At 41.4% G+C, this 12,204-nt stretch overlaps 1 protein-coding gene and 1 non-coding gene across 2 annotated transcripts in view; both read left to right on the plus strand.

Moving 5' to 3' along the window:
• The window catches only part of Camk1d (calcium/calmodulin dependent protein kinase ID), a 308,572-nt gene that overhangs the window by 31,237 nt on the left and 265,131 nt on the right, over window positions 1-12,204 (plus strand). The gene's annotated exons all lie outside the window — the stretch shown is intronic.
• LOC117286985 lies at window positions 3,777-3,905 on the plus strand. Its single transcript, XR_004518184.1, has one exon. It is a non-coding gene; the product is annotated as a U6atac minor spliceosomal RNA (small nuclear RNA).

A 12,204-nucleotide genomic window follows, 5' to 3' on the forward strand; every position in this document is an offset into this window, starting at 1 on the left:
AGTTCAGCATGAGTTTCCCTTTCCTCCCATTAGCCCGGGGGCACCCACTGTCATGCTCTCTGTCCCTGTGCATTTGTCTACTTCAGGAACCTCAGAAATAATGAAATAATTTAGTATTTATGGTTTTGTGACTGGCTTATTTCAGGAAGCATCAGGTCTTCCTAGTGCATTCTGTTGTGTGTGACAAGACTTCCCGTTCCAGGCTGACGATCGCCTTGGTAAGAACTGCAGCTCGTTTGTCTGCAAAGGTGTTGCTGGGCACTTGGGTGGCCTCTGCCTTTTGGCCATGTGAGTAACGCTGATATAAACCTTGGCCCACAGATACCTGCATTATAGATAAAAAACGTCAACTCTAAAAATACAACGTATATATTACATTTTGGTGACGACAGTGTACTTTGGACTCACATTGGATTTGAATGTGGGGTTATTCAAAACCCTACAGTTTTGTGTGTGGGTTTTGGCTTTCATTTCATTTCATTTTGTAGTGTAAGGGATGGAACCTGGCGCCTTGTGCATGCTAGGCAAGCTCTGTGCACCACCGAGCTACATCCCTGTCCCCTCGAGACCCCTCAAGTTTTAAATGAAAAAACTGTGATGCACTTTATCGTTGAATCTGGCTTCTTTTGTCTTCAGTTGTTAAGCTTTGCGCATCTAATCATATACTTAATTTTGTTGGACCCAGCTTAGTAAACCAGCCTGTCACCATCTTTTGGAATTTCGAGTCTTTCATCTGGTTTAATTTTGGGCCATCCACAAATATCCTCTGTACTCCTGTTCAAGAGGGCGGTGAAGGGCTTGCAGAGAGTGTTGTGGAGGCTGCCGGACGCCTTCCCCTGTTGCCTCATTGCTGTGGGTGTTGCTGTGCAACCATTCACCTTTTATCTAGTTTTTCTCACCTCCAGCTCTGCTCTTTGTTTTCTTCATAAGGAGATCATTAGGAAATCTGTCACCATGCTGCGGTGAGCCAGTCCCCTGCTGTCACAGTCCACACAGCTGTGGAGAAGTGAACCAAACTGGGCTGGTCATACACATTTTCAGGCTATTTTCTTAGAGAACGGGGCCTCCAGAAGGTGTTAGGTGAGCGAGAATGCACTGTTCCCCTGCCTCCTCAGTCTTGGCTTATGATGAAAGCAAGTTTCACGCCACATTCAGCCTAAGGTACTTATGAGACCAACATGCATTGGCAAGCAGGTGTAGTGCAGTGCACACGGTTCGTTCTGTCCCCAGAATCCCAGCTCTGTGCCTTCTGAGGAGGAGCTCTGGTCATGGTGGATGAAAGCTTTCCTTGTGGCAGATTTGCCACTATAAGCTGAACATTCCTAATCTGAAAATCTGAAACCAAAAGTTTAAAATATTTTGTGCACCAGCATGGTGCCACAAATGGAAAATTCCACACCTGACTTCATGTGATGGGCTGCAGTCAAAATTCAGGTGCATTAAAAATAGTGTCTAAAACACCTTTCGGTGAGGTGTATAAGGTGGATAGAAAGCATCAGCGCATTTCGTTTTAGACCTGGGTCCTATCCCCACGATATCTCATGTGCATGTATTGGCACATATTCCAAAATCTCAAAACAAAACCGAAAAAACACAATCTGAAACACTCTGGTCCCAAACATTTGGACGTGGAATACTCAGCCTGTGTTCCAAAGCAGAGTTGTGTTTTCCCTGTGATAGTCACCAGGCAACTGCAAATCCCCAAATCAGCGCTGGACCTCTTCAGAGATCAGGCCTCAGGGTACGGGCTGCCAGTATGGCTGAGTGATTCTTACACCTTGTCTATGCAGGCACAGGGAGTATCAAAATAATTTACTCCTGTCTTAATATTCATCATATTAATTAACAAAGCACCAATTTCACCAAAAAAATCTGACATTCAGTCTGTTAATTAGCAGAGGGCTTCATATCACTCAGATATACAAAGCAGAAATACTTACATGAGGAGGTATGATCGACAAATTTAGTAAATGTTTAAATTAAATTATTGCAGTCTAAGACATATTACTGTTAATCTCCCTCAAAATACCCCGCCATGCTTTGAACACGTGTATCCTGTCAGTCTTTCTACTTTCTGAAGGAGTTGTGGAAGGCCTCTTTGCTGAATATCATGAGTTGTGCTGTTGTGGCTGCCTCAGTGTCCTGAATCCCTTCAAACTGTTTACCTTTCATGTCATTTGAGCTTGGGGAAGAGCTACAAGGTAGATGGGGCCACCAATGAATAAGGGGGATGACACACAATGTTATTATGAGCTTTCCTTTCCATTGGACGGCACTTGGCAGCAGCATTCACTGTATTTTTTTAAACAGGCCTTGGAAAGGTGCTCATGAAAGAGGACCTCCAGAACTACTTCAGGACGTGGCAAGAAGGATGGGATGTGTGTGTTCAGAGAGGGAGTATTTTGAGGGAAATTAATATCAATGTATCCTGTACTACAATAAAATTTAAAATTTAAACACTGAATGTATTTATTTATTTATTTTATTTATTTTTATTTTTTGGTACCGGGGATTGAACTCGGGTCCTTGCGCTTGCAAGGCAGGCCACCGAACCGCTGAGCTAAATCCCCGGCCTGTGAATGTCTTTATTGATCACAGTGAATAGTTGTGACTTTTAGAGCAGGGACTTCCTGGTTAGCTTGCTGTTTGACCAGCTCAGGACATGAGATACAAAATGACAAAGTTTACAAATGTCAAATTGTCTTTTTTCCCATGTGACAACCCCCTAGGTCAAGATATAAAGCATTTCCTGCTCGCCCAGAAGGTTTCCTGGTCCCTTTTGGTACCTCCCAAAGCTAATCATTCCTCCAAACCCATCACCACAGGCTAGTTTCACTTTGAGTTCTTTGAGTTTTACATGTATGGAATCATACATACTGAGAGATTCACTCATGTTCTTGATTGTACAAGTTGTTCATTTCCCCCACTAGCGTGTATATTCTACTCTAGGAAGTTTAGATACCCATTTGATAGTTGATGGACTTGTTTTGAGTAAAGCAGCAGAAATGTTCTTGTGCATGTGTCTAGTGGGTCAGTATGAGTCATTGATGTGGGTCCCTGGATCCTTGTTTGTGTCTGTAACTGAACTGTCTCTTGAATTGAAGTTTACCATTACTCAGAGCATGGAGACTATTGTCATACACGCCTGATAATGTGAAAGCAAATTGAAAGTGATGTTCAAAACCATATTGTGACAAGGAATGAATTTAGTTTAGGAAGACTTGTATTTAGCAAATCCAGGCTGGTAAGAAAGCAGATTGTTGCTTCTGTGTTTCCTGCCCACAGTACCCATTCTCAGCCATAGGTTCAGTCTCCTGAAAGCTGAGATTCTCATGTGAAAGGGTGTCATTTTTTCATGCTTCTCTGCAAGGGGTGGAAAGAACCTCTTGGTTAATTCTGCGAAGAGGCATCATTTTCTAATCATAGAGTCTCACCATGAAAAAAAAAATAATGAATTACTACGAATGCCAAGAATATAAGCGGGTTTTGGGGATCCTGAAAGTTGGAATGAAGGTTTTAAAATAGTCATTTGTATACTTGTTTTCATGTTGTTTTATGTATTGTAATGACAACAGTATTTACTGCTGACTTAGAATTCCTGAATATGCTTTCAGAAATTGAACTCCACCGATAGGCTTTTTTAGAGAATCATTTTCCTCTGATAGCTTGCTAGAACGAAAACCAGTTAGCCTAAAAGAATTGGTAGATCCAAGCAGAATAGGGAAAGGGAACTCATCCCGCCATTGGGCTGCAATTGATTTACATGTTAAGAGTCAGTTTTTGTAAAAGTAAAGAAATAGGTTAGCAGTTCCCTTGACAAAAATGGAAAAACTCCTGGGGACCTCTATCACACATGTACATTTAAGGTGTCACTACCTCTTTTGTAGCACCTCACAGTATTTTTTGAATGACCCTACGGGAGAGGATCTGATAGTGTAATCCAGTGTTAGAGAAGCATTTACCCTTTGACCAAGAGTCTTGGCTCTGGGCCTCTTTCCTGCAGATGTACCTGAACAGGTACCGAAATGGCATTTGTACACGGTTATCCTTGGAGCTTAATGTGTACCAGAATGTCGAAAGCTACCAAGGGTCCATCCATCACTAAGGTTCTGGTTAAAAGAATGATGGTGTTTGTTTACAGTGCAAGGCTGCGCAGTTGCTGAAAGGGATTGAGGCTGAAAGAGAATGAGGGAGATCTGTGTACTGATCTCTAGGTACACTACCAAGTGAACAAAGCAAGGTGAAGAGTGTTGGTATAAGAAAGATGGGGATATAAAAAATTGGTTGAATTTACCTGTATTTGCATCAAGAAACACTGGAAGGACAAATAGGAAACTCGCAAAAATGCTCATCTGTGGTAGGCACAAGAAGGAAGTGACTGAGAACAGGGGTTAGCAGTGACTCTTCCACATGGATCCTTGAATCATGCACGAAATAAGCAATGAGCCAACTAAAGTGAATCTATCAGGCCAGGCTTTGTCATTGCTCTAGACCGAAAGGAGGTAGTAGAAAGCCAGAGCTGAACGCACGGTGCAAGAGTGAGACCATTCACTCTGTTTCTTTTCCTAGAGGATAAGTCAGTGCATTCAGTCACGCAGTCGGCAAATGCTTATTGAGCCCTTCTGATGTGCCTGGTGCTATTTTAGGTGCTATCTGTGTGGGAACATTCAAGTCCAAGTTTTCATGGAGCTGGCACTCTTGAAGGGACCAAAAGATAACAAACTAGCGATAAATGAGAGAGAGAAGACTTCTGAGTCGGGACGGGAGCCTAGAGAAGCATGTGAAAGGGTCACTTGGGGGTCAGGCGAGGTGAATTGCTGATACGTGTAGGTTCCTATGTGTCATGCGCCTGCGAACAGATAGGGTAATAAAATGTTTTTGCAGATAGGATAATAAAATGGTGTAAATTCTCACGTTTAATCTGCTACACCAGCCAGGATTGCTTTTCATCATCATATCATTATCACTTCAGGTAAGTTTCAAATGAAGGAAAAACCAGCATGGCAGCCACTGTGCTCCATCCAACCTACTGTGACCGTGTTGCTGTGTCAGATTTTCATCACTGTGGCAGAATGCCTGAGCAAACAACTTAAAGGAAAAAGGATTTGTTTTAGCTCATGGTTTCAGAGGTTTCAGTCCATGCCTTGTTGGCTCCATGGTTTTATGTTTGTGTCATGGTAGAAACATCAAAGGTGAAGGGCAGGGGAGGGGAAGCAGGGGGAAGGGGCAGGGGGAGGGGAGGCAGCGATGAGAAGGACCAGATACAGGCCGCCGGGTCTCACCCTCATGATGCCCTCAGATTATGGTCTCATCAGTGGATTAACTGACGAAGTTAGAACCTTCACGATCCGGCCCACATAACCAAACCTGTTACGATGTAAATATGACGTGTTCTCCACAGACTCGGTCCCCACTCAGTGGTGTGTGACATGGTGAGAAAAAGTCAACACTTCCTCCTTAAATTGAACGTATCCGGTATTTGGTTTCAGCAACAGAAAGGTGACTGATACAGGGCCTGCGACACAAGGAGAGCAACACAATGGGAAACATTTTAGGTAGCAGTCATAACAAGCAGACTAGGATTTAGTTGGTTTGATTATCAGAGTTTTCACAGCAGTGGGGATAGGTTGGCGAAAACATATATAATTTGAGGCTGTAAGTGTGGATTATTAGATGGACAAGACTTTACAATGAAAAGCCCATTATTTTTTCCTGTTCAGTAAGCAGTCTAAAACTTTAATTGGCCCTTACTGTGTGACATTAGCTGCAGAGAAATGGAAAGAAAAGCCCACGCATACAGATGACCACATGGCCCTCACCTCCCACACATCTTCCTGACAATCATTATCTGAAAGTACCACAGAGGTGTTTCCAGAGTGGAGAGTGTACACATTTGAAAGATTATTTCGTATGTGTTTAGTTTTTCTTATTCTGATCTTTTATTGGTAGGCTTCTCTTTCACAGTTTCTGAGTTGAGAATTTGTGTATTTATTTTCAAAAGTTGCTATGATGAAACGGTCTCCTAAAGAGATTTTCCTGTGTCTTTGGGTTCAGCTGAAGTTTGGTGAAACTTGAGAACTAATGAGGACTGCAGATCAAAGGCCCGCGAAGAGTCAGTGGTCAGAGTGCTTCTGCCTCTGCAGGTCTGCTGGGATCACTAAGAGTCGCTGTGTTGCTGTGGGGATGAAGAGGGGTCCATACACACTGGGTGGCAGACATGTGAGTCTGGCATTTTCCTGACAGCCCAGCCACGATAACTCTGTATAACACGGAGCCAGTGTATTTCTGAGCATTCCTACATGGGTGACTTAGTTAAGAAAAGTCCCAGAAACCAGATTTGCTTCAAGGGTTGGAAGAAAAAAATGCAAAGGAACGCAAACCCTGATATAGCTGTAGGGCTCCACTCTGCAGTGTGGCAGGGAAATGTCCCAGATGTCCCCAAACCCGGTGTCATCCTAGGAAAGGCGCAAAGGTGATGGTGGAAGCTTGTCGTGGACTTCCCTGTCTTCGTGCGGATGGGCGGAGCCTGCCCGAGGACGGGTGGTTTCAGGATTTTGTCAGATCTGTTCTGGAATCACAGGGTGAGCCTAGGCTGATGAGACCTTGGCTTGCTGTAGAGGAAGGAGAGGGGCGGACTCTGACCGAGCACACGAAGCCCTTCCGTTCTGCTCCACACCCCTTGTTGGCCTCACAGGAATGTTGGACCCCGGCAGCGCATCTGGCTGGGGCTATGAAAGCTGGTCCACAATGGCTGACTGCTCCCTTGCCGTCCTTAGCAGAGTGAGAACACCTTGCACAGAGCTGTTCTGTTTATTTTCAGCTGCTCTTCTTTCCCATCTGGGACCAAGGACTTGAAGATTCTGATACAAATGTGTAGCTAGAGTCTGGAAACCTACTTAAAACACCTCTGGAAACAGTAAAAAAAAAACAGGTGTAGTGGCACACCCCAATAATCTTGGCAGTCTGGGAGGCTGAGGCAGGAGGATCGAAAGTGCAAGCCCAACCTAGCAATTTAGTGACACTCTGTCTCAGGAGAAAAGGGGCCAGGAATGTTGCTCTGTGGGAAGTGCCTGGGTTAATCCTCACTACTGCAAACAAACAGTAGTAAAAGTTGCTGGCTGTTCTGCCCAGTTCTTCCCATGATTATTGGATGATTAAGGAAGAAATGAAATAAGCCATGGTTCTGGCACCCAGCAGAGATCTTGGCAGATAGGTGTTCAATAAATTGGTATTTCTCCTTAGCCTCAGCATTGCTTTCCTGCCTTCCAGAGAATCCCCAAGTTCAAGGAGTAGTGAACAGTGATCTTGGACGTCTTGGATATCTCGCCTGTTGAGGGGGGCTGAGCCCTGCGAAGGCGTACTGTTCGGTCCTTTGGGTGCACCTGTAATTTGAGAGGTTTAGTGTTAGTGGCTGATGTCAGACAAACCAGAATGGAGAGGTCAGATTCACCCCAAATATATTTTGTTGTATTCCGTATTCTTTGAATTTGACCACTTAACACCCACTTAGGTTCCTAAGGCAGTACTTATAAACAGAACACTGAATCCAGCAACACACACATTCCCTAGCTGTTTTGGATTTTAGGCAAGGAATAATCAGCCCTGAATTCTTTGTTTGCATTTACAGACATCCTATGGCAGTCTGATGAGAGTGTTGGGTAAGAACTTGGATTTATCCTTCACCCACCCCAAGAAATCAGAGTTGTGTGGATTGGTCACATGCAGCGCAGAGGTTTAAAGCCCATAGAGCATAATCCTGATTTTGTCAGAGACCCCGAAACATGGGTGTGTCACATTCACATTTATTCTTTAGAATATTTCTATTGATAAATTATCAACTTTAGTTTTATTATATTAAACAGTGAATCCTTAACAGGAAAAATATCACAAAATAAAGTATTTAATTTTTAATATTTATTGAGTGTTTAAAAACTTCAAAATTTTCAACATTGATTATTTTTTGGTATACAAAGTGTAAAAAAGAGAAACAAATTCCTCTTTGAATTACAGTGAAAATACCAATGGCACGCTACAAAAAAAAACTTCAATTATCACACCTAAGACAGTCTTCACATATGACAGCAGCAAAAATATATAATAAATATATAATATATAAATATATAATATGTAATATATAATAATTGTATAAAAATATACAATATATAGTTAATAGGAATGTCAGCAAGTATTAAATTATCACTGTGCATTGCATGTGTAGAATAAATAGCGTTTTCACCTTAGCTGTGTACTTGCTTATGAAACCTAAAATAGCATCAGAAATTAAAACCTATGTGAACTACAATAAAAATATCAGTACAATTCTACAACAAAAATAATCTTTCCTTCAAGTGTCACACCCAAGACTGTCTTCATACGTGACAACTGCATGTTCCATGCACGTGTCTTACACTGACAGCACATGTGGTTAGCTTTCCTTTCCTGTGTGGCAGGCCATTGCTGTCACCGCTCTTCTCTTCCTGTTTTATCAGGAACTTCCTACTGTGTTTTACAATGTGTACATTGTAGGGAAATAAAATATCAATAAAATAAAATATCAAATGTGTAATGACTGCTTAGAAGAGACATCAACATTTCCACGTCAGCTGTTTACTGCTTACGAAACCTAAAAGGTAACATAAGAAATAAAAACCTATGTGAATTATGATGAAAATGCCAATTGAACTCTACAACAAAAATAATCTTTGCTTCAATTTTCATACCCAAGGCAGTCTTCGCACATGAAAATTGCATGTTTCATACACAAATATTGTTTACTGATATCGTGTATGTTTTGTTTTCCTCTCCTTTCTTGTAGGGCATAGTTGACATCTTTTCAGTTTTCTTCTTGTTGTAAGTTTTTGGGATGCTGTGCTTGCCTGTTCACCTGTCAGCTCACCAGTGTCTCCACAGTTATTTTTATGTCCTTCCTTGGGCAGAAACATTTTGTTTTTCCCCTGCTGTAAATGATCTCTCATAAGTTACAGTCCCAGTCCTCTAAGCAAGTGGTATTTTGCACTTGTTATTTTCTTTATAAACTGACACAGGGTTTAGGATTGAGTAAGTGCCAACCAGTGGCCAATGTTTTGTATTTTGAGTGACATCGTAGTTGCTGTATAACTCATCAACGACTCTACTCCACCATTAGTTTTGTTGTAGAAAGTTTCCATGTCAGGTTTCCATTTTGTCAAGGTTTCCCTGGTAGTACTTCCATCATGATGCATTGTTGACGTAAGAAGTACCAGTTTTCCTTTACCATATATGAGGCCAGTGTACATCTTTCTGAAATCCAAAGATTGTACTATACATGATTCTCTGTTTTGAAATTGCAACATTTCATTTGGGATTTCTGCTTTGTCCCCGTATACAATTCCTGCACTGGTCAGCTTGTGCTCGGTTAGCAAATCTAACATCAGTTGGAAACTGGTAAACCAATTGTTGAATGTCACATTACTATTAGTTTGGGAGATGGAAGAGTCTGTTTACATTATTGTTTATTACTTATAAGGACCTAATGGCTGAACTCCAGGATGAATGTCTAAATTGAAAGTATAATAAGTCTTCTCATCTACAAGGGCATAAATTTTTATTCCAGATTTTGACTCATTGCTTTTCATAAGTCTTTTACATTCCTTTGATTACCATGGAAATCCCGGCTGAGTACTGCAGACCTATGAATGCTTTCAGCTAGTGAGATGTCATAATGCATACATTTTTGAATATGGCTGTTAGTACATATGGAAAGTTTTACTTGTATTTCAGCCTTTGTGTATTTCACAGCATCTTGTAACATTTCATGTGTTAACAATTTCCAACACTGGACTGGTGTTCCCTTCATATGTTTTACCCCTGCCAAGACCCTTACTATATTTTCAGACTTAGTTCTAACAGTGGATCATTCTATTTGGTGTGTGACCATTTTGAAACCTTTTGACTAGTAAAATATCTACTCACATTTTTTTTTTTTTTGCTGTTATCTGAATCAAGGAGGTCTACATTCCCAAGTCTATGTCATTTGATTCTTGCTGCACTTCATTGTCACAGTAATTTTGGCTCACATAGCCAATGTCAAAGTCGTTGTCATCAACATCATCATTGTCATCATCGTTGTTATCATCAGATACCCACACCATTCTTTTGTTATGAAAACAGTGTATTTTTCTATAATGTATCATCATCCATGCATGAGTAATGTAATGATTCACTTTGACCTCCTCTGAAACTTGCAAATCTGTTTTTTTCATGTGCCATTGAACTGACTTGGGCTACTTCTACCAGAAAAATCAAAACAAAACTTAAAAAAAAAAGAAATCCTAGAGTGGTGTGGTTGTATTATACTCTCTGTGGTGCTCAGGTAAACTGCTTGACAGAGCATCATGTGGGTGAAAATCCCAGTTTGACACTTTTGCACACATGTACACACTTTGCTTTTCGTGGTACCAAAGTGGATAAACACCAAGATTGGTCCTTGTATCCCTCAGGTAAAGGTGCTGAGATGCACAGCTGGCTACTGTTATGTCAAAGTACAAATTTACAGTAGAAAGGTAAGGAATGTGTTTGTGGAACCCAGTGTCTGGGGGATGTCTAATCAAAGGATAAGAAAGGCAGCAGCATTTCTTCACCAGCTCACATGAAAATGAAAGAAACTGCTCATATAGTCTGGCCGTTTCTGTAGCAGATCTTTAGTTGTAGGCAATCTCCAATTACCCATGAATTCGGGGATTTTTGGAGATAGTTAAAATTTTCTTGATAACACCCAAAATTTGTAACTACGGAGCCAATTGTATTTTTAAAACAGTTTTAACAAGCCTAAAAGAGGTAACATTTTGAGCAATGGGCATAGTTTTTGTTTAGGCTGTTGTGTTTAATTGGCCTGTTGTTTCTACAGGGTGGGGTTACAGAAAAAAAGAGACAGAGGTTCGGGGAGACTAGATACAGGGTTAGTCATTGAGTATCAGGCTGAGTTGCAATTTTGTCTTTCTAATTCAAGATCCACACTTCTTAATTTAAAAAAAAATTGCTGCCTACAGCTAATGGAAGCATATAGGAGGAGGCCAGAAAAAGGCTGAGGTAATCTTGAATCATCAATCTCAAGTTAACAAGAATTGACAGATATTTGAGAAAAATTCACTTTAGTTACTTCACCTAAAACAGCAGGTTGAAAAGTATGTTTGATAAGATTTCGTAGTTAGGGGACTCTTTATTGTAAGTAGAAAATGCGATACTAAGATGCCAATAATTGTTTTTCTTTTATGCCTCTGCCTATTGGGAAGTTCTCGTGCCCGGGGAACATGTCATTGGGTCCTATCTGTGTCTTACAAAGGTCACCACGCTAGTAGAGGACCACATCTGGTCTGCATAAGCCACAGCTTCCAAGCAAGCAACATGCACAGGGTTGTGATGGTTTGGGAGCATATTTGATTGTTTAAAATATCTGGAACTTGCTGCCTAAGAGGCTCAAGGGGTTTGAAAACTCCTTTTGAAGCAAACCCAGTGCCATGAGCTGGCCTGTCATGTCAGGGTGAAATGTGGGCTCCCTGGCCTCTTGGGAAACTTTCTCATTGTTGCAGGGAAAGAGGAAGGAACAAGGAGGTGCTGTTGGCTTTCACTTGGGAGTGAACAGGAGGAGCTAGCAGTTGGGGATCCACTTTCACGTTTTCTTGACAGCTGGACTCGAGGAGCAGATGAGTTATTAGAACACGCCAGCCTACAAAGTGTACTTCTTTAATGCCCATCCAAGCATTTCACCTGTTAAAAGTGAAGTCATCAGTCACATAAGGTCTGCCTAAATGGCTTTTCTCATTGCTGCCCACTTTCTGAGAGCATCAGCCGAGTGAGACTGCATAGTGCTCAGTGTAGCACATTGTGGGGATGGCTTATACATTTGTCAAAAACATGCACTGCAGAAACCAGGTGCAGTTTGTGTAACCTCCTGTAAATAGGCTGCCTTCTTGACTGGCCTTACACAGTGAAGCTTGTCCGCTGTGTTCTTTGTTTTTTGGGGGTGTTTTTGTTGAGATGATGTAGATTTACATGAAGTTGTAAGGAATGGTATAAAGAGCTCTTGTGTACCCTATACCAGCCCCCCACCTCATGACTTCTTGCAAATACCAGGATATTGATATTGATACAGCCCGAGTTTGTCTTTCATAGGATACACTTATTTTCGTCAGATATATTTTTAAATGTGATTTTTTTTTTTTTTTT

Source organism: Fukomys damarensis, unplaced genomic scaffold (assembly GCF_012274545.1).
Source record: "Fukomys damarensis isolate Sample0158 unplaced genomic scaffold, DMR_v1.0_HiC HiC_scaffold_19, whole genome shotgun sequence".
Classification (NCBI taxonomy): Eukaryota; Metazoa; Chordata; class Mammalia; order Rodentia; family Bathyergidae; genus Fukomys; species Fukomys damarensis.